The 19,680-nt window shown below is 40.8% G+C and overlaps 1 protein-coding gene across 1 annotated transcript in view; it reads right to left on the reverse strand.

Moving 5' to 3' along the window:
• Positions 1-16,723: 16,723 nt before the first annotated feature.
• LOC122024458 (vacuolar protein sorting-associated protein 20 homolog 2-like) overlaps positions 16,724-19,680 on the reverse strand; it is a 28,979-nt gene continuing 26,022 nt past the window's right edge. The window contains exon 7 of the mRNA XM_042583093.1: positions 16,724-16,783. The gene's annotated coding sequence lies outside the window, so the exon portion shown is untranslated. The remainder of the gene's footprint in view (positions 16,784-19,680) is intronic.

The raw sequence follows: 19,680 nt of genomic DNA on the forward strand, positions 1-19,680 counted from the left end.
AGCTCTCTAGATGAATTCTTTTCAATCATGAAGCTTCACGAGACTCGAGTTGAAGGATTAGATGGAGAAGCCAATAGATCAAGAGGAGTAGCCCTTGTGATAAACAAGGGAAAGGGTAAGAAGAAGAAGTCATCATCCCTACCATCCTCTGACTCCGAAGAATCAAGTGCCTCAATGGATAGTGATCAAGAGACATATATGATAAGGAAAATGAGAAGGGCATTTAAAATGTTTTCAACTAACAAATCTCATGCTAGGAAAAGCTCAAGAAGCAAAAGTAGAACAAGGAGGATTATTTGCTACAATTGCCAAGGAGAAGGGCGCATGAGAGATGAATGCCCTCTCTTGAAGAAGAAAGAAGAAAGGGAGAAGGAAGAGAAGAGGAAGTCAAAAGAAAAGGGGAAGAATGTCAAAAACCTAAAAGCAACATGGGATGATCCATCGTCATCGGAGAAAGAAGAGCACCTTGTGTCTCATTTTGCTCTAATGGGAATTGACGATGTAGCCTCCACCTCATCCGAACAAAAAGAAGGAAGGAGCTCAAGTGAAGATGAAGAAGGGAGCTCAAGTGAAGGGGGCGGTCAAACATCAGATTCGGGCATCTTGGTAAGTGAGGTACATAATCTTCCTCCCCATATTTTAATTAAAATTATTGCAAGTGTAAATGATGATTTGTTTAAGGCTAACAAGAAAAATAAATCCTTGAAACATGATATTTTCATGCTTAAGGAAAAATTAGAATCCATACCTATTAGAGATAATGATATGCATGCTTCTTCTACAAATTCAAATGACTCATGTTTAGAAGAAGAAAACAAGGCTTTAAGGGAAAAGGTAGCATATTTTACTAATGCCCTTAGAAAATTTGAAATTAGATCTAAAACCCTAAACATGATAATTGGGAGCCAAAGGGAAAGTTTCAATAAAAAGGATTTAGGGTATAAGAAATCCAACAATGAAAAAGTCTATCATTATCTAATTGCTAAGGGGCAACCCAAGATAAAGACTATAGATAGGAAATGGATTCCTAAGGAGTATTTGGTAAACCCAATTAAGAAGAACCTCTATTGGGTACCAAAATCAATCCTCAAGGGTTAGAGGATTTTAGGTCAAGTCAACCATGGAAATCATAATTCTAATTTTTTTTTGTTGACTTGAGACCTTAAGGGGGAGCACTTAGCCTTGATAGAAATTCATGATAAAAAGGGCTAAGTAGAAGTTACATTTATTTCATCTCATAATGACTTGCATTATTTTCTAAATATAAATGTGAGATGATAGGATGATACTCATAATTCACTTATGTTTATTGCATTTTGATGAGTTATAAAATGTATCAAATTTTTGAGTAATCATAGACCAACTATGGGAAAAATAAATGTTTAATTAATGGACATCTTGCCCAGAGATCATAGTTGGACATTTCAAATATTTTGAAAATAATTCTATGTTTTATTTACAATGAATAGTTATTTTGAAACATATGATTGCAAAACTAGGTATAAAATTGATACATAATTACATGTGTTTCGAGATTTTTGAGATTTGGTTAAAATTTCAAAAATACTTTGAATTTTCATGAAAACATATTTTTCCTAGTTAAAGGACATTTCAAGAAATATGTTTTCCAAATTTCATGATTTTTCAAATTTTCTAGAATTGTTTATGCATTTCTGAAATTGACTGCAGAAGACTGAAATTCGGTTTTAGAATGTAACAGTCGACTACATCAGTTAGCAGTTGACTGGTACCAGCCTTTCAGCATTCTATTGCGTTTTGAATTTAAATTTTTTGGTCAAAAGTTTGTCAGACTTGATGCCATAGAATGTATGATTGTTTGGTTCATTTCTTTTTGATGACGTCAAAGGGGAAGAAATGGATAGGTTTAAGTTAGAAACCTTTATTTCCATACTTGTGTGTAAAACTTGGAAATTAAGGTTATGAGCATATGTTTAGGGAGAGCTTGGTTTTATACTTCATTACTTGTAATTTTTAAAGTTATTATTTGTGCCTAACTTAAACATATTGTCACACATCAAAAAGGGAGAAATTGTTAGTGCAATCGACTCAAGTTTGATTGGTATGATCATGATTTTGATGTGTGTGTCAAAGCGTTTAAGTTAGACTTTCATATTGGTTTGATATATGTGTTTGAGTCATGCAAGACTTGATGAAACACACATGAGAACTTGGTGCGGCCAAGATTGGAAAATTCATCCAAGGGCTCAAATCCTTGAGTCGGTGAAGGATGGTGTTGGAACCTCAAGGTGTTTTGATATGATCAAACAAGTTAAGTTAGGTCATGTTTATTTTAACCCCCGTGTCTAAGTGTGCAGGAGCTTAGGAGCACAGGAAGTCGAGCGGAAGACGCGGCTAGCAAGAAGGACGGCACGGGGAGAGAGCTGACGGGCTCGGTGCATCCGAGGGACACAATACCGCGGAAGAGTACACCGGTGGACGAGAAGAACGTGCACGACATTTGAGGGACGAGAAACCGGGGAGGAAGGCTGCTCGAGTAGAAGGCCGGAACTTGGGTTCGGATGATCCCTATTCTGGATGGCCGAGATCACCCAAACTAGCGGAGCCGGAGCGAAAGACCCAGACCAAGATGAGCTGAACCGGAGCAGAGGTCCCAGACCGAGAAAAGTCAACCCTGTTGACTTTCCTGGTTCCGGTGACTGGAACCATTCCGGGCGCCTAGACCCGACTTTTTGACCAGATCGAGTTTTGACTCGATCTAAACATTAGGGGATAAAGTTTATCCCCCCCAGGGCGCCCGGACCTTTCGGGGCGCCCGAACAGTGCTATAAATAGAGCACTGATTTCCACAGTTTAGAACAACAACTTGTAATCCAGTTCTTTCATTTCTGCTTTCTCTTTTGTGCTGTCAACACTGTAAGAGGCTACTCCGCCCAAAGGAGATCATCATATAGTGTGTCATATTTTCCTTGGATTAGTAATCCTCTGATTGCAAACCAAGTAAATCCTTTGTGTCTGATTTCATTTAATTAGTCTCTTTTTGTTTTGATTACAAGTTTTATTATTAGTTGAAAATCTGAGAAAGGTTGGTTTATTTTTTTAGGGCAATTCACCCCTCCCCTCTTGCCGGCCACCAAAGGGACCAACAAGTGGTATCAGAGAGAGGACGCTTCCGGAGGACTAACCGCCGATCGAAGCAACGAGATCGTCGGACCAAGCATCGTTCCACCAAAATTCGAGGGGGACTTCTCACACTGGAAGCGTCGCATGGAGGTATTTCTGAAAATCGATTTCGAAATTCGTTAATGATAAAATAAGATTTTGTAGCTCCTACAAATCAGAAGGGAGAAGAAAAAGAAGAAAGTCTTTGGACGAAAAAGGAGCAGAATGATTCCGTAGCAAACAACCGAGCGGAGTATCACTTGCTGAGCGTGCTGCCGCCTCAAGAAGTCAACCACATCGGAAGCTACTCGTCGGCTAAAGAACTCTGGGAGAAGTTCCTAGAACTCCACGAAGACACATCCGAAGCCAAGCTCATCAAAAGAGACATCCTTCGGAACAAATTGACAAACATCCGTCTGGAAAAAGGTGAGAAGGTAGCCGATCTACACGCGAAGGTAAAAGAATTAATTACCGATCTCGAGAACCTCGGTGAAACGGTAACCAACTGGGACACCATACGCTACGCACTCATTGCGTTTCCCAGAACTCCAGAATGGACCTCAGTCATCGACGCCTACTATATTTCAAAGGATCTGGAGGTAAGTACCTTAGAGGAATTATTTTCTACTATTAAATTACATGAAACCAGATGTGCAGAGACAATAAAAGACTCAAGCCAGATTATGGCGCTGAACGCAACCAAGAAGGATTAACCCGAGTCAGACTCAGAAGAAGACCAAGAAGCATATATGGTAAGGAATTTTAAAAAATTCTTTCGATCTAATAAATTTAAAGAAATGCAGAATAAGAAAAATCCAAGAAATAGAAGAAGGGTTCCTTGCTACCAGTGTCAAAAGGAAGGACAATTAAAAGAAAATTGCCCAGAATTAAAGAAGGACAAAGTCAAGATACCCAAGAAGCACAAGATCCTAAAAACCACTTGGGATGACATTTCATCATCTGAATCTGAAGTACAAGAATATGCCGGACTAGCACTGATGGCGAGCTATGAAGGGCAAAGTACATCGGAGCCCAGCATCAATGAAAGGGAAGCAACTTCAGACGAATGCAGCGAAACAAGGGGAGAGTTAGGCTTCAAGTCTGATATGGTAAGTGAGGTATGCCTCTTACCTCCTGATCAACTTTATTTTAGTATTAAGGCTATGGAAAAATCCATGTACAAATTAGAAAATAAAAATACCAAATTAAAAAAATAAAATTTTAGAAATAAAAAGAATTTTGGCAAAATCTTGTCTAATAGAAGACTTTGATAAAATAAAACTTACTTAGAATTTTTTTTTTTATTGAAAATATATTTCTAACTTAGAAATTTTTTTTAAGTTACTTATTCCGTTGCACACAATTTATTTTTAACTTTGAAAATTAAATTTTCTTTTAACTTAGAATTTTTTTTAAAGTTAATCTTAGACTTGTTAAGGAACCTCAATGTTTTATGTGATCAAAAGGGGAGAAAAATGTTAAACTAGGGGGAGGTATAATTTCATTGAAAAATCATATTTGCACTTATTTGCAAACTTAATTGTTTTTAATTTATGTTTGTTTTACCCTATCTTAACTTGGGTTGCTCACATCAAAAAGGAGGAGATTGTTGGAACCCCAAGGTATTTTGATTTGATCAAACAAGTTAAGTTAGGTCCGTTTCTCCCCTTGAACTGCAGCTTTCTTCCGACATGACTCCCCCTTCATCGATGCTCTCGATGCTCATTTCGGAAGAGCATGACTCGCAGTCGTCGTCTTGATGACTTGCCATTAGAGTAAGTACGGAGAATGCCTCGACTTTCGACTCCGACGACGTATCGTCCCACGTCGCCTTTAGGGCCTTTCGCTTTTGGATAGACTTCTTACCCTTCTCCTTATCCTTGTTCTTCATCTTGGGGCAGTTGTCCTTGATGTGCCCTTCTTCATCGCAGTGGTAGCAGCGGATCGTCCTTTTCTTTTTCCCCTGCGGATGATTAGCAGATCTATATTTACAAAGTTTCTTGAATCTTCTTACCATCATTACCATTTCCTCGTCATCGAGAGAAGATTCCGATTCAAGTTCGTCTCTTGAAGCTTTGAGGGCGATGTTGTTCTTGGACTCCTTCGAACCTGCACGTCTTGATTCGTGCACTTCAAAAGTCGAGAAAAATTCTTCTAACGAAATCTTTTCTAAATCTTTAGAAATGTAAAAGGCATCTACTAATGATGCCCATTTGATATTTCTAGGAAAGGAATTCAAAGCGTACCTTAGCGAATTTCAGTTACTTACATTTTCTCCGAGATTCGAGAGTCCGGTGATGATCTCCTTGATTCTTGAGAGCAAGTGCGCAACCGTCTCGTCTTCCCCAAGTCGTAGGCTGGTGAGCTGATTGCGAAGTAGATCTCTTATGGCGAGCTTGGCTTCGGACGTCCCTTTGTGCAGCTCGAGGAACTTCTCCCAAAGTTCCTTTGCCGAGTCGTAGTTCCCGATCCTATTGACTTCTTGAGGCGGCAGAACACTTAGCATATGGTATTCTGCTTTGCCGTTCGCCACGAAGTCGACCTGCTCTTTTTTCGTCCAATTGTTTTTCTCCTTACCTTCCGGTGCTGTAAAACCAAATTCCATTGTAAGCATTAATTCAAAATCGGTGGTAAAGAATACCTGCATCAGCTTTTTCCAAGTGGCAAAATCCCCTTCGAATTTCGGTGGGTGGATGCTTGGTTCAGTCATCTCGTTGTTTCGTTCGGCGGTTAGTCCTCCTGAAGCGCCTCGGCTCTAATACCACTTGTAGGACCGTTGGGCCGGCTAGAAGGGGGGTTGAATAACACTAAAAAAAAAATTAAAATCGACCCTTCTCGATTTTTCAAACCAACACTTGAAGAATAATAAAATAAACAGAAAATAAAAAACGAGGCACCGGATTTGACTTGGTTACAACCGGGGAGGTTGTTAATCCAAGGAAGATGATCGCACTACTATCTCCTTCAGGCGGAGAAGCCTCTTTTACAGCAGTGTAGGCACAGAAAGAGAGAAGCTAATCTAAATAGTGGAAGCGCACAAGTGTTGTTACAATTTCTGAATGCATTGAAAAGCTTTTGGATCAAGGCTATATTTATAGCCTTGGTCGGGGCGCCTGGAAGGGTTCCGGGCGCCCTGGGGGGGATAAAACTTTATCCCCCAATGTTCAGATCGAGATTGACTCGATCTGGTCAAACTTCACGGTCCGGGCGCTCGGAAGGGTTCCGGGCGCCCTGGGCTGGTCCGAGCGCCCCGGACTGTTCCGGGCACCCCCGGACTATTCCAGGCGCCCCGGACCCCCAAGTCAACAGATGTTGACTTTTCTCCGTCGGGACCTTTACTCCGGTTCGGTCCGCCTCGGTCCGGGTCTTCTACTCCAGATCCGCTCACTTGGGTGATTTCTGCCATCCGGAAAAGGGCTCACCCGAACTCTTCTGGCGAGCTTGGCTTCGGACGTCCCTTCGTGCAGCTCGAGGAAAAGAGCTCACCCGAACCCAACTTCCGGTCTTCTCGAGAAGGCTTCCCTCTGGCTTCTCGTCCCTCGGAATTGCTGCGTATTTTCTTCTCGTCCACCAGCGTACTCATCCGTAGTCTTCGTCCCTCGGTCGCGCCCCGTGCCAACCTTCTCGCTAGCTGCGTCTCTTGCTCCCCGAGCAATCTTACACACCGGCTTTCGTCCCTCGGAACCATCGCACGCTTCCTTTTCATTCACCAGTGTACTCTTCCGCAGCATCTCATCCCTCGGACGCACCGCATGTCGTCCTTCTCGCTAGCTGCGTCTTCCGCTTGAGTACCTGTGCTCCTAAGCTCCTGCACACTTAGACACAAAGTTAGAAACATATAGGACCTAACTTAATTTGTTGATCACACCAAAATAACCTTGGGGGTTCCAACAATCTCCCCCTTTTTGGTGTGAGCAACCTAAGTTAAGATAGGGTAAAAATAGACATAAAATAAACTTAACTAAATTTGCAATTTAGTGCAAAAATAAAACAAGTTAAATTTTGGTCTACCTCCCCTTAGATTTATACTTTTCCTTCTTCCCCTTTGATCACATAAAAAATGAGATTCTAATAAAAAATCTAAGGGTAAAAGCTTAGAAAATTTTGAGATCCTTAAAAATAATAAAGATTTTTACAATAATAAATAGTCTCTGTAAAAATTTTTTAAGTATAATTTTAAGTAAATTTTCTAAGTGAAAAAAAATTCTAACTTAGACAGCTTTGGAAAACATTTTTTTTAAAAGTTTTTATAAGTATAAAAGAGAATTTTTCCAAGAAAAAAATACTCAAAATTTTTTTTTTCTAAGTATAAAAGAGATTTTTTTTTAAAAAAATTCTAAGTTAAAAAAAATTATTTTTGAAAAAGAGATTCAAGTCTTTGCAAAAATTATTTTTGAAAGAAAAAAATCCTAACTTAAAATTTTTCTAAGTAAAAATTTCAATTAAAAATATTTAAAAAAAATGTTTGAAAAACTTTAAAAGCATTAATTAATTCTAATTTTAATGCTTTAACTGAAAGTTAATTAAACATTTATTTCAATATTTTGGCTTCCAAGTCGTGGCAAGACACTAGGCCTTCTTGGTTATTGGAGCAACAACCACTTCCTTAGACAAAGCCTCATAGAGAAATACACTGTTTAATTTTCTTACTAAAAGTATTAATTTCGTTTAAAATTTAGACTAAGCAAGATTTAGGAACCCAATATAGTTTCTAGCCTACTAGATTAACTAAATATTTCTTAGGAATATATTTTCTTGAAATATTCCTAATTTGTCCCTGGTGATATCTATAATACCAATTTAAAATTTTAAATTTTCTAACATTAGATGAGCATACATGGTTTTTCAAATTATCTACTTGAATTTTCAGATCTTTATTTTCTGATTTCAATTTCTCATTTTTTAATTTTGATTTTGTAACAACCCAAATTTCCTCATTTAGAGTCCTAATAGTATTTAAAAATATTTAGAAATACTTTAGAAATATTCTAGAGATTTTTAGAAATTTTTAGAGTATTTTTATGTAATTTTCGGAGTTCGTTTGGTATTTTTACCAAAAGAAACAAGTTGCAAGAAAAACAAAGAGGTTGAGCCGAGGTTCGAACCGGAGACCTCTGGTTAAGCAAAGTTTTAAGTTGTTTTGGATGACCAGGAAACCAGCAGGGTCGTGCTGATCAAATAAAAGGCGGAAATATTTTAAGCAGTGATACGTAACGGAAATACCCTAGGTATTAAAAAGGGATAAGTTAAGAGGGGAAGGGGATTAATTTTGGCCGTGACCAAAACCTCTTCCTCATATCCCTCTCTTGCGCGCAGTGGCTTCTCTTGGGCAGAAACGGAGAAGGAGCTAGGGCTTCTCTCCGGCGGTCGGCCAAGGACCCAAATCTGAGAGTCTTCCACGCCATCACGATCCTCTCGTCGAGGAGAACTTGTTGGCACGAGGAAGGGGCCGAGATTTCAAGTTATCTGAAACCCTAGAAGCCTTCTTCTTCGGTGGTGAGTCCAAGAATGCAAGGGTAAGTGCTTCTTACCTGCGGTAGGAGTAGCTTTTGGAGTTTATTTCTTCTTGTTTTTCCAAAACATGATGTAGGGAGCAATATATGTATTTGATGTTGCTGCCGTGAATCTCAAAGAAAGGAAATAGATTTGTTTGTCTAGCATGTGGTTTGTTTTCTTCAGGCTTTGTAGTTAGAAATTCGGATTCTTTTTGATGTAGATCCTTCTGTTTGTGATCTTAATGGGTATGAACAGTTCATATGGAGTTCTACAGGTTTCCTTGGATTTTTTCTACTAGGAAATGAATATGAGATAGTATAGATTTGTTCTTTTAGCATGAAGGTTGATTTGTGGTCACTGCAATGAACGGTCATGTGCAGCAACTAGGTTCCTTTTGGTTTCCTTGCCGTGGCACTAAGCATGAAGAATGGTTATGTTTTTGTAGGTTTCCAGTGGCAGATTCGTTACCAGTTGCATAGTGTATAAATTTCTATATAACTTGTGAGCATGCCGTGGGTTTTTGCCTCATTTCTGGGTGTATGTGTCATGAACAGATAGCCTTAGTTTTTAGTTCGTAAAGTAAGAAACTTAGCATTTGTATGCAGATTTTTATTAAACTTTGTATGCAGATTTCTGTTAAACTTTGTATGCAGATTTTTGTTAAGCTTTGTATGCAGATTTTGTTAAGCTTTGTATGCAGATTTCTGTTAAGCTTTGTATGCAGATTTTTGTTAAGCTTTGTATGCAGATTTTTGTTAAGCTTTGTATGCAGTTTTAGAATCAGTTTAAGCATTACAATTTGGTACGAGGCATTCTTTTATTAGAAGTATTAACAAGAACAAGTATTTTACTTGAAGAGGCTAGTACCCGACTTCTGAGGTTGTCGTTAAACAAATCCAGGTGACCGGTTCCGAGGTCTCGGCCCTGATAAGACCAAGGTCTTTACCCTCATAGGACTGGTGGCTCACTACCTTAGTTTCTATTAGGGAGCGCGCAATGGTACTAAGCCTGAGCCCAAGAGATTATTATTTTGAAGTATAAAAGTATAAGTTTTTGAACAAATGGAATAAGCTTCCCATAAGTTTAAAAAATCAGCAAGTTTAGTTTTCTTCTATTCTAGCATGTTGTTTGGTTTCCTTACTGTTATGTGCTATTAGATGAGCATGAGTAGTGTTTCTTTTAAGTATTCAGTTCTTAGATTTCTTCCTGTTCATATGCATATTCGAGTTTTGTGAGTTAGATAGCGCTTACTAAGCATTTTGCTTATAGTTGCATTTTCCTCCTACTGCAGATAAAGGAAAAGGAAAGCTATAGTGAAGGAAGGCGACAAGGAGGTGTGGATGTATGTGTGATGTCTGGACTATGGAAGCTTTGGGATTTTGCTTAAGAATTCATTAAGATTTTGTATTTAGACTGTTGGGATTATTCTTTCATGTTGCTGGATTTGTTCATTGAATAATTTAAGTTTTAGAATTCTTCCTTTTATTTGCTATGCATATTAGTTCCGCTATCTGAGTTGTATTATTGTTGCATGCATATTCAGATTAATATATAGTTTTAGCATGTTCAGATTAACATATATAGTTTTAGTTGAGAACAAATAATTGAGTAGAATGTATTAGATGAGTTATTTATGTTTTCAGCTGTTACTTATTGCATGTTTCGAGTTTGCAAAGAGTTATAAGTATAACTATCAACATGTGAGCAACACTAGTTAAAAAAAGTTAATTGTCAAGTAACATCCCATCCTCACAGACTAGTAGGGAGGAGGGTGGGATGTTACAAGTTGGTATCAGAGCAGTCCCCATTCTCCAGCATCACACACACATCAACATCAGCCTTGCCGTTTTCAAGTAAGAAAGTACTTAAATTCTTTTATTTAGTATGTCTTTCCTTATTATTTGTAGTATAGAGGAATCTTTAGAAATATTTGCTTATATGTGCTTAAGCTAGATAAAAGTTTTTGTTTGTCTTTCTATGTTTTTATATATATCTAGAGAGTATAGAGACAATTTCAGGTTTTCTCTCTCTACATGACTAGATGTCAAGAAGAGGACGTCCCCGTACCACTCATACTAAGGACCAAGCACAGGAGAACGAAGAGCTCAGAGCAACTAAACCAAATCTCTCTGAAGTTGTTGCTCAACTCCAGAGACAAGTGGCAGAGCAGCAACAAGTGATCGTCAATCTGATGGCTAATCGACAGCCAGTCCCTCCCACTCCCCCAACTATCAATGTGGAGACCCCAGTGGTGACTGAAGTTCCACCAGCTGCCCTGGAAGTCGCCACAGCACCTAAAAGACAAGAAGCATATCTAATACAGTGGTTGAAGCTGAAACCAGAAAGTTTCTCAAGCACGACTGAGCCCTGGGATGCCCAGGCTTGGTTCAAGACACTGGAGAGCACAATGGAGCTTCTTGACTGGCCAGAAGTCGAGAAAGTCAAGTGTGCCTCTTTCTGCCTATCTGGAGATGCTCGTATGTGGTGGGAGAGAGTTAAGAGCAAGAGAGCAGCCAACCAGATGAGCTGGGCTGACTTCGAGACAGAGTTTTATGAAGAATTCTTCCGCCAACGGATCACCAATAAACATTATGAGGAGTTTATAGAATTCAGATAAGGTGACCTGTCAGTGGAAGAAGCAGTCAAGAGATTCAACAGGCTAGCTCGCCTCTGCCCAGAGCTAGTAAGTACAGAGAAAGAACGAGTTAGACTGATGCTCCGAATGTTGTAGCACTTAACGTGAGTAGTGGAACTTGTTGGTGCGGTTAGCACTAACGATTTAACCTAGGTTTTGATGAATGACAAATAGGTTAAGTTAGTTTTGTTGTTGTCTGACACTTTGATCGAGTGTGCAGGAGAAGTCCAGATAGGTCGACGGGCTGACCGGATGTCTGGCACGAAGTCCAGCTAGGTCGACGGGCTGACCGGATAGCTGGCGAGAAGTCCAAGCGGGTTGACGGGCTGACCGGACGCTTGGCAAGAAGTCCAGCTAGGTCGACGGGCTGACCGGATAGCTGGCGAGAAGTCCAGACGGGTCGACGGGCTGACCGGACGTCTGGCAGGTAAGTGAGGTAAGTCACTGGAGGGGAGTGACTTTGAGGACGCGTTCCCGGGAAGGGGACATTAGGCGTCGATCCGGCTTAGATCCATTTCGGATGTCTAAGTCGAGATCGTGACTAGATTCCGGTCTCGGAAAGACGGAGTCTAAGTCATACTCTTTTTATCCATATGTTGAACTTTAACTGTGCTAACAATCTGTTTTACAGGATGTATATTTGCCTCGGACTAACTTTGTTTTGCAGGAAAAGGGAGTTTTCTGGAACAAGGTGGTCCGGGCGCTCGGAGGGGATCCAGGCGCCCGGAAGGCGAATTCTATCCAGCCAAGTCGTCGCCATGTGGAGCATCTCGGTTTGAGCAGTTACGTCACATTCCAGGCGCCCGGAAGGAATCCAGGCGCCCGGAACAGCATATAAAAGAAGTACCAGGCAGGAGCTTCAGAATCAATTCATCTGAGAACTCTTCTACTGCTGGTCTTGCTGCTCGACGTTCAGTGCGACGCCAACAACGCTCCGACAAAGTGCTCCTTCGGCTTTTATTTAATTTCCTTGTCGGTATTGCTTTATTTTCACTAGCATTTCCTGTATTCATTCTTTTGTAATCATCATTTCGAATTGCTAGTGATTGCCCAACGAAAGTGGTCAAGGACCACGGGCCTTCGAGTAGGAGTCGTCACAGGCTTCGAACGAAGTAAAACCATTGTGTCTATTTTACTTTTCCACTGCGTTTATACTCTTGTTTTTCGAATCGATATTCACCCCCCCTCTATCGAATCTAACGGTCCTACAGAACTCACCGACCACAGACAGGTGAAGAGCTGGTCAGCAGGGCATTAGTCGCTGAGCACTATCTGAATAGTATCAAGGCACAACAAACATAGCTCAAGTCGGTCAAGATAGAGGACATGACAACAGGGAGTCAGAAACCCCAGGCAAGCAAGCAGAACTGGAAGGGCAAAGATAACAAAAGGAAACGATGGAATACATGAGGCAACCAAAAGGGAGGTTCAACAAACAAGCAGGCCAAGTTCCCTCCCTATCCTAAATGTGGGAGAGTACATCCAGGAGTCTGTCTTTTGGGTATGACTGGATGTTATTCGTGTGGTCAAGAAGGGCATCTGGCTAAAGCATGTCCTAACAAGCTCAAAGCACCTCAGCAACAGACAGCGCAATACGGGAACAAGCCTCAGCTACACTACATGCCTGCAACTCTGGACGGACCTCAGCTCAGTCAAGGAAGGTTGGAAGCTCCACTAGTTTCAGCCTGTGCCAGAGTATTCTCCCTCACTAAAGAGGAAGCTGTTAGTGCCTCCACGGTCGTAACAGGTCAAGTAGTTATTTTTCAGCATGTAGCTACTGTACTATTTGATACTGGGGCGACCCATTCTTTTGTATCAGTACCCTTTGCTAAGGAATTTCATGTGCCTACAGAGAGCATGAACTCCAAGTTCTTGACAACCCTACCTTCCGGGGAAGTCATGGAGTCCAACCAGTGGCTTTGGGCTGTACCAGTCAAAATTTCAGACCGAGAGCTATATGTTAATTTAGTAGTCCTTGCGATGTAGGATTTCGACGTTATTCTGGGTATGGATTTCCTCAGTAAGTACAGCGCTTCAGTGGACTGCCACAGAAGGAAAGTGATTTTCAGCCCAGAAGGTGAACCATCCTTTGAGTTTACGGGAGTGCCGAAGAGGAAGACTCAGAAATTCCTCTCTTCCCTAACAGCTCAGCAAATGTTAGCTAAAGGGTGTACTGGTTTTCTTGCGTACATTGTGAATGCAGAAGAATAAGAAGGACCCGAGCAGGAAGATGTTCGGGTAGTCTGTGAGTATCCAGAAGTATTTCCAGAAGAGCTACCTGGACTACCTCCCAACCGAGAAGTGGAGTTTGAAATTGAGTTGGTTCCTGGCACCGGTCCAATTTCAAAAGCTCCGTACCGGATGTCTCCAGCAGAGCTGAAAGAGCTACAAGAACAACTCCAGGAGCTGCTTGACAAAGGTTTCATTCACCCTAGTCATTCACCATGGGGAGCTCCAGTGTTGTTCGTTAAGAAGAAAGATGGATATATGTGGATGTGCATCGATTACAGAGCGCTGAACAAAGTGACAATTAAGAACAAGTACCTTCTTCCCAGAATAGATGATTTATTTGTTCAGTTAAGGGGGGCAACAGTGTTCTCTAAGATAGACCTGCGCTCTGGATACCATCAGTTGAAAGTGAAAGAAAGTGATATACCCAGAACAACTTTCAGGACCAGATATGGACACTACGAGTTTGTAGTCATGTCTTTTGGTGTGATTAATTCACCTGCAAGTCTTCATGAACTTAATGAACAGAGTGTTCAGAGAATACATTGACAAGTTTGTCATCGTGTTCATCGACGACATTCTGATCTATTCAAGGACCCCAGAGGAGCATGACACACACTTGAGAACAGTACTGCAGACCCTCCAACAGAAGCAGCTTTATGCCAAATTCTCAAAGTGCGAGTTCTGGTTAGAGCAGGTGGCGTTTCTAGATCACATCATTTCTAAAGAAGGTATCCAGGTGGATCCTGCCAAAATAGAAGCGGTTAACAATTGGTGTAGACCCAAGAACGCCAGGGAAATCAGAAGCTTCCTTGGTTTAGCTGGGTATTACAGGAAATTCGTGGAGGACTTTTCCAGGACAACCTCTCCACTAACAACCCTAACTAGGAAGAATAAGAAGTTTGAATGGTCAGACAAATGTGAGCAGAGTTTTCAAGCATTGAAGAAAAGACTGACCAGTGCTCCCATTCTGACTGTTCCAGAGAGTGACAAGAGTTTCGACATATACAGTGATGCTTCTAAGATGGGCCTTGGAGCTGTTCTCATGCAAGAAAGGAAGGTTATAGCTTATGCCTCCAGACAACTCAAAGACTATGAGAAAACTACCTCACTCATGATCTTGAGCTGGCAGCTGTGGTCTTTGCACTAAAATTCTGGCGATATTATTTGCATGGAGTCCAGTGCAAAATCTTCACAGACCATCAGAGCTTGAAGTGTTTCTTTACCCAGAAGGACTTAAACATGAGACAGCGCATGTGGCTAGAGTTGGTTAAAGATTATGACTGTGAAATCCTCTACCACCCAGGTAAAGCTAACAAAGTGGCGGATGCACTGAGTCGAAAGTCCAGTGCAACTTTGATGGACTTATCATCATTAGCACTGCCACTGCAGAAGGAATTGTCAGACTTTGGAGTTGAAATTATTGATGGGCAACTCTCTGCATTGACCTTAGAGTCAACCCTACTTGAGGATATACAAAGAAAGCAAAGTGAAGATCCAGATATCCAGAAGATCAAGCAAGGGATACAAAAATAAGAAAATTCATAGTTTCGAGTATCAGATAGTGGAATCCTCTATCAGAGGAGCCGCCTTTGTGTCCCCAATGATGAAGAATTGAGAAAGAAGATTCTGGAAGAAGCTCATTGTACGCCATACTCCATGCATCCTGGTTCCACCAAGATATATCAAGATTTGAAGTAGAGATTCTGGTGGTCTGGACTCAAGAGACATGTTGCAAAATATGTCAGTACCTGCCTGACATGCCAGAGAGTCAAAGCAGAGCACCAGAGACCAGAAGGAGTCCTACAGCCTCTCCCAATACCAGAGTGGAAGTGGGAAGAAATATCCATGGACTTTATAACAGATCTTCCAAGAACTACTAATGGATACGATGCGATATGGGTGATAGTGGACAGATTGACGAAGTCTGCCCATTTTCTAGCCATCAAGGTGTCCCACTCTATAGAGCAGTTAGCACAGCTATATGTTAAGGAAGTGATCAGACTTCATGGAGTCCCGAAGTCGATTGTTTCCGATAGGGATGGGCGCTTCACCTCTCACTTTTGGGAGTGTGTCCAGAATACATTAGGCACCAAACTCAAGTTCAGCACAGCCTTCCATCCCCAGACTGATGGACAGACAAAATGAGTAAATCAGATTTTAGAAGACATGCTCAGGGCTTGTGTATTAGATTTTAAGGGCAGTTGGTGCAAGTATCTGTACTTAGCTGAATTCGCCTACAACAATAGCTACCAGGCCACTATCAAGATGAAACCTTACGAGGCACTGTATGGCCGAAAGTGCAGATCACCCATATGCTGGCTGGAGACTGGAGAAAGAAAGGAGATGGAATGTAACAACCCGCCTTCTACTAGCTAGGCTGTAAGGCCGATCGTTACCTTATGCTGTCTAATTCATGTGCGGAAAACTGATCTGATGAAAATTTTACTGAACTAATGAATATGCTTCTGTTAATCGCTATACTATCTGAACTTAATGTTTAAACTACCCCTTGAATTTGCGGTGGCTATGCTAGAAGGGGTGTTCTAGGTCTTTGCTGTCGTCTGGAGCTGAACTAAGGTGGTTTCAGCTAGTACTAGGCCTCTGATCGATCCATGGATCGATCCAGCATGCTACTGTGCACGGAGACTACTTTGGATCGATCGGCTGATAGATCCAGGTTAGGCAATCGATCCAGTATCGATTCAGGACCCTACTGTACGCGGAAACTAGCGTCTAGATCGATCGGCTGATCGATCCAGCATGTCCAATCGATCCAGTGATCGATTCGACGACGCGCTGTACGCGGGTTCAACTCGGATCGACCGGCTGATCGATCCACAAACCTTCTGTTCGCGACAAAACTCGGCTGGATCGATCGACTGATCGATCCAGACACATTCTGTTCGCGGGATAAGCTGCCCAATCGATCAGCTGATCGATTGAGAAGCCTCCAATCGATCGGCTGATCGATCGGGGTTTCTGATTTCACTTCAAAACCTGATTTCAGCCCTGGTTCGAACCGAAATCTCATATACCAACTCTAAACTAACTGAAATGCATTCTAACAACAATTAACTAGCATTCTAAACATGGCATGGTGCATATTTCACTAGTTCATGACTTTTAAGCAAATTGAAATGCGAAAAACTAAACATAATAAGGTTCAAATAGTCAAATTTGCTAAATCCCTAAGATCTTCATTCCAAACTCCTTTGCACACACACATCTTCATCGCATTGACCTCCAGCCTCCTCTAGTCCATCTTTCTTTTACCTTTATCTGCAGTATAAGGAAAAAAGTATCTGTAAGCTTTCGCTTAGTAAGAAACCATCTACCTCACAAAACATGCATACGATGCAATTTATGTTTTAAAACATGCTATTTGAAACATATGAACATGGAACATGTAAGAGCATGGCATGGCATACAAGCAAACTAGTCATGGTAACAAGTGCTACTGTAAGCTATCACATTGTATCAATAGAAAACTAAACTGATACAAACAAACTGAACGGAGCAAATGCTAACTAATGCTAGAGCTGCACTGAATTCACATAACTAATTGTGAGGTTTCGAAAACTATTTTAGTAGATAGATTAAAATAATAATCATGCTGCTGTTTGGGCCCGGCAACTGTACTTACTATGCGCGCATCCCTAACTAGACCCGGGTTTGCAAGTCCCGAATTTAGTAGGGTTACTAGGTTATCTAAACCTAGGGACGACTATGGGAGCCCAACCCAATGGATATCTAATCCAGTACAGTGCCACTGAAAAGTAAAATACTGAACATAAGCTAATAACTCTTGTCTTGCTCTTACTAGGTTGTCTAAACCCAGAACTAGGTTATCTGAACCTAGGGCAACTGTGGGAGCCCACCCATTGGACGTCTAGTCCATAAAAGCTGTAGCAAGACTGATTAAGCTGTAAAAAAAATGCTTCTATTGCATTTATCTAAGCTATTAAAATGCCTATAGTGGCATTTCACTGAGCTGAGCGTTTAATCAAACGCTTGGTATGCGCTAATTCGCACCCTATCACTAAAAATCTGCATACGACTAAAACAATGCATACAAACATACAACTAGCTACTTATACTGCAGGTGAGGGGTTTCTTACCTTCTGCTCTAATTTTCTTACGATTCTACTCGCTAGATTTCCGGAGAAGACGATCCTTTCGACAATCTTCTCGCGTCTACGCGTTCCTCTCGCGGAGGGGAGCGTCCCCGTATCCAAGATGTCGCCGAAAGAAGCCCTTGGGACCCTAGGGATGGAGCCCTAGGTGTGCTTGTGGTTGGCGCCGAGAAGAGGGAGAGAAAGGAGAAGGGGCGGCGGTGAGGGTTTTTGGGAAAGGTAAGTCACGATACAAATTAAAACTCCTCACTTAATTCCCTTTTTATATTAAGGAATTAATTCGTCCAACTCTAGCTTAAATAAAATTGTTTCCCTTTCCTTTCAGCACGGCCCTGCTGGGTTCTCCTGGTTACTAGAGTTCACCTTAAGTCGTAGGACCCAATAGGTCTCGGGTTCAATCCCCGCCTAAGCTATTTTACGTTTCTATTTATTTTTGCCACTTCCTCTACTCTAAAATTTTCATAAAAATATTCTAAAATTCCAGGAAAATCATAGAATATTTCTAAAATAACTTTGAGAATTTTCGGGCGCTACATGGAATCAGAGTTGGGCAAGCAGACCGAGATGATAGATGAAACTACTCAGGCTATCCAGAAGATCAGACAGAGAATTGAGACTACCCAGAGCAGACAGAAAAGTTATGCTGACGCACGCCGTAGGCCACTTAAATTCCAAGTAGGGGATTCGGTCTTTCTTAAAGTTGCTCCGATGAAGGGAGTGATGAGATTTGGCAAAAAGGGCAAGTTAAGTCCCCACTACGTAGGACCTGTTGGTTGCTACTCGGAAAACCTAGAGGTTCCACTGTACAAAAATTTTGTACAAAGGTCTGAACCTTTTCCTAGCTACCATGTGTTCTTTTAAATTAAATTTTGGATCGCCTGCGGAACTTAACACTTTTGATCCAAAACTTAATCTATATGTTCTTTTAGGTTTAGACTTGGATCTCCTGCGGAACTTAACACGTTCGACCCAAATCACCTTAAGTTATTAATTCCATTAAACATTAATTTCCATAATTGGTTCCCAGTACTGACGTGGCGAGGCACATGGCCTTCTTGGATATGGGAGCAACCACCACCGACTAGACAAAACCTTTTATGGAAAACTAATATTTAATTTCCTAAAATAACTTTAGGTTAACCGAAAAGAACAATCAAATCACAAGGAAAAGAAAAACAAAAGAACACTATATCGAAAACAAATTTGAAACACTAGAATCGTAAGCCTCTTGTATTTGGTATTATTTCCAAAAATAACTAGTATGATGCGGAAAGAAAAAATACTAGTTATACCTTCTAGAAAGACCTCTTGATCTTCTACCGTATTCCTCTTCTAACCTCGGACGTTGTGTGGGCAACGATCTTCCGAGATGAGAACCACCAAGCACCTTCTTCTTCCTTGCAAGTTTCGCCCATCAAAACATCTTCTAGGATGAAGAGGTTCGGCCACCACCACCATGCTCCAAGGGATGCTAGAAACGAGGCGTGCGTTCTTTCCTTCTTCTCCTTCCGTGAGCGGGCCACTAAAAAAAGCTCCGCCAAGAGATAAGTTTCGCCAACAAGAGGAGAGGAGAGAAATAGGGCCGGCCACCAAAGAAGAAAAGAGAGGAAGAAAAGAATAGAGTTGTTCACCATGAAGCCTCCTCTACCCCTCTTTTATAATCCTTGGTCTTGGCAAATAAGGAAAATTAATAAAACCTTCCTTAATTCTTTTGCTATGAAAAAGAAAAATTAATTAATTAAAATTAATTTCCTTTTTCCAACTTATTTGGCCGGCCACCACAATCCACAAATCAAGGAAAGTTTTAATTAAAACAAAATTAAAACTTCCTAATTTATTTCTAGAAATTTATAAAAATTTCTCCAATAATTTTATCCCTTCATGATTGGTTAATAAAAAGGAAATTTTATAAATTAAAATATTTCTTTTAAACATGTGGATAAAAATAAAGTTATCTCTAAAAATTAAAATCTCTTTTAATCTACAAATAAGGAAAGATATCAAATCTTTTCTTATTCTTTGAAACTTATAAAAGAGAATATT

This window comes from Zingiber officinale, chromosome 9B (assembly GCF_018446385.1).
Source record: "Zingiber officinale cultivar Zhangliang chromosome 9B, Zo_v1.1, whole genome shotgun sequence".
NCBI classification, from domain to species: Eukaryota; Viridiplantae; Streptophyta; class Magnoliopsida; order Zingiberales; family Zingiberaceae; genus Zingiber; species Zingiber officinale.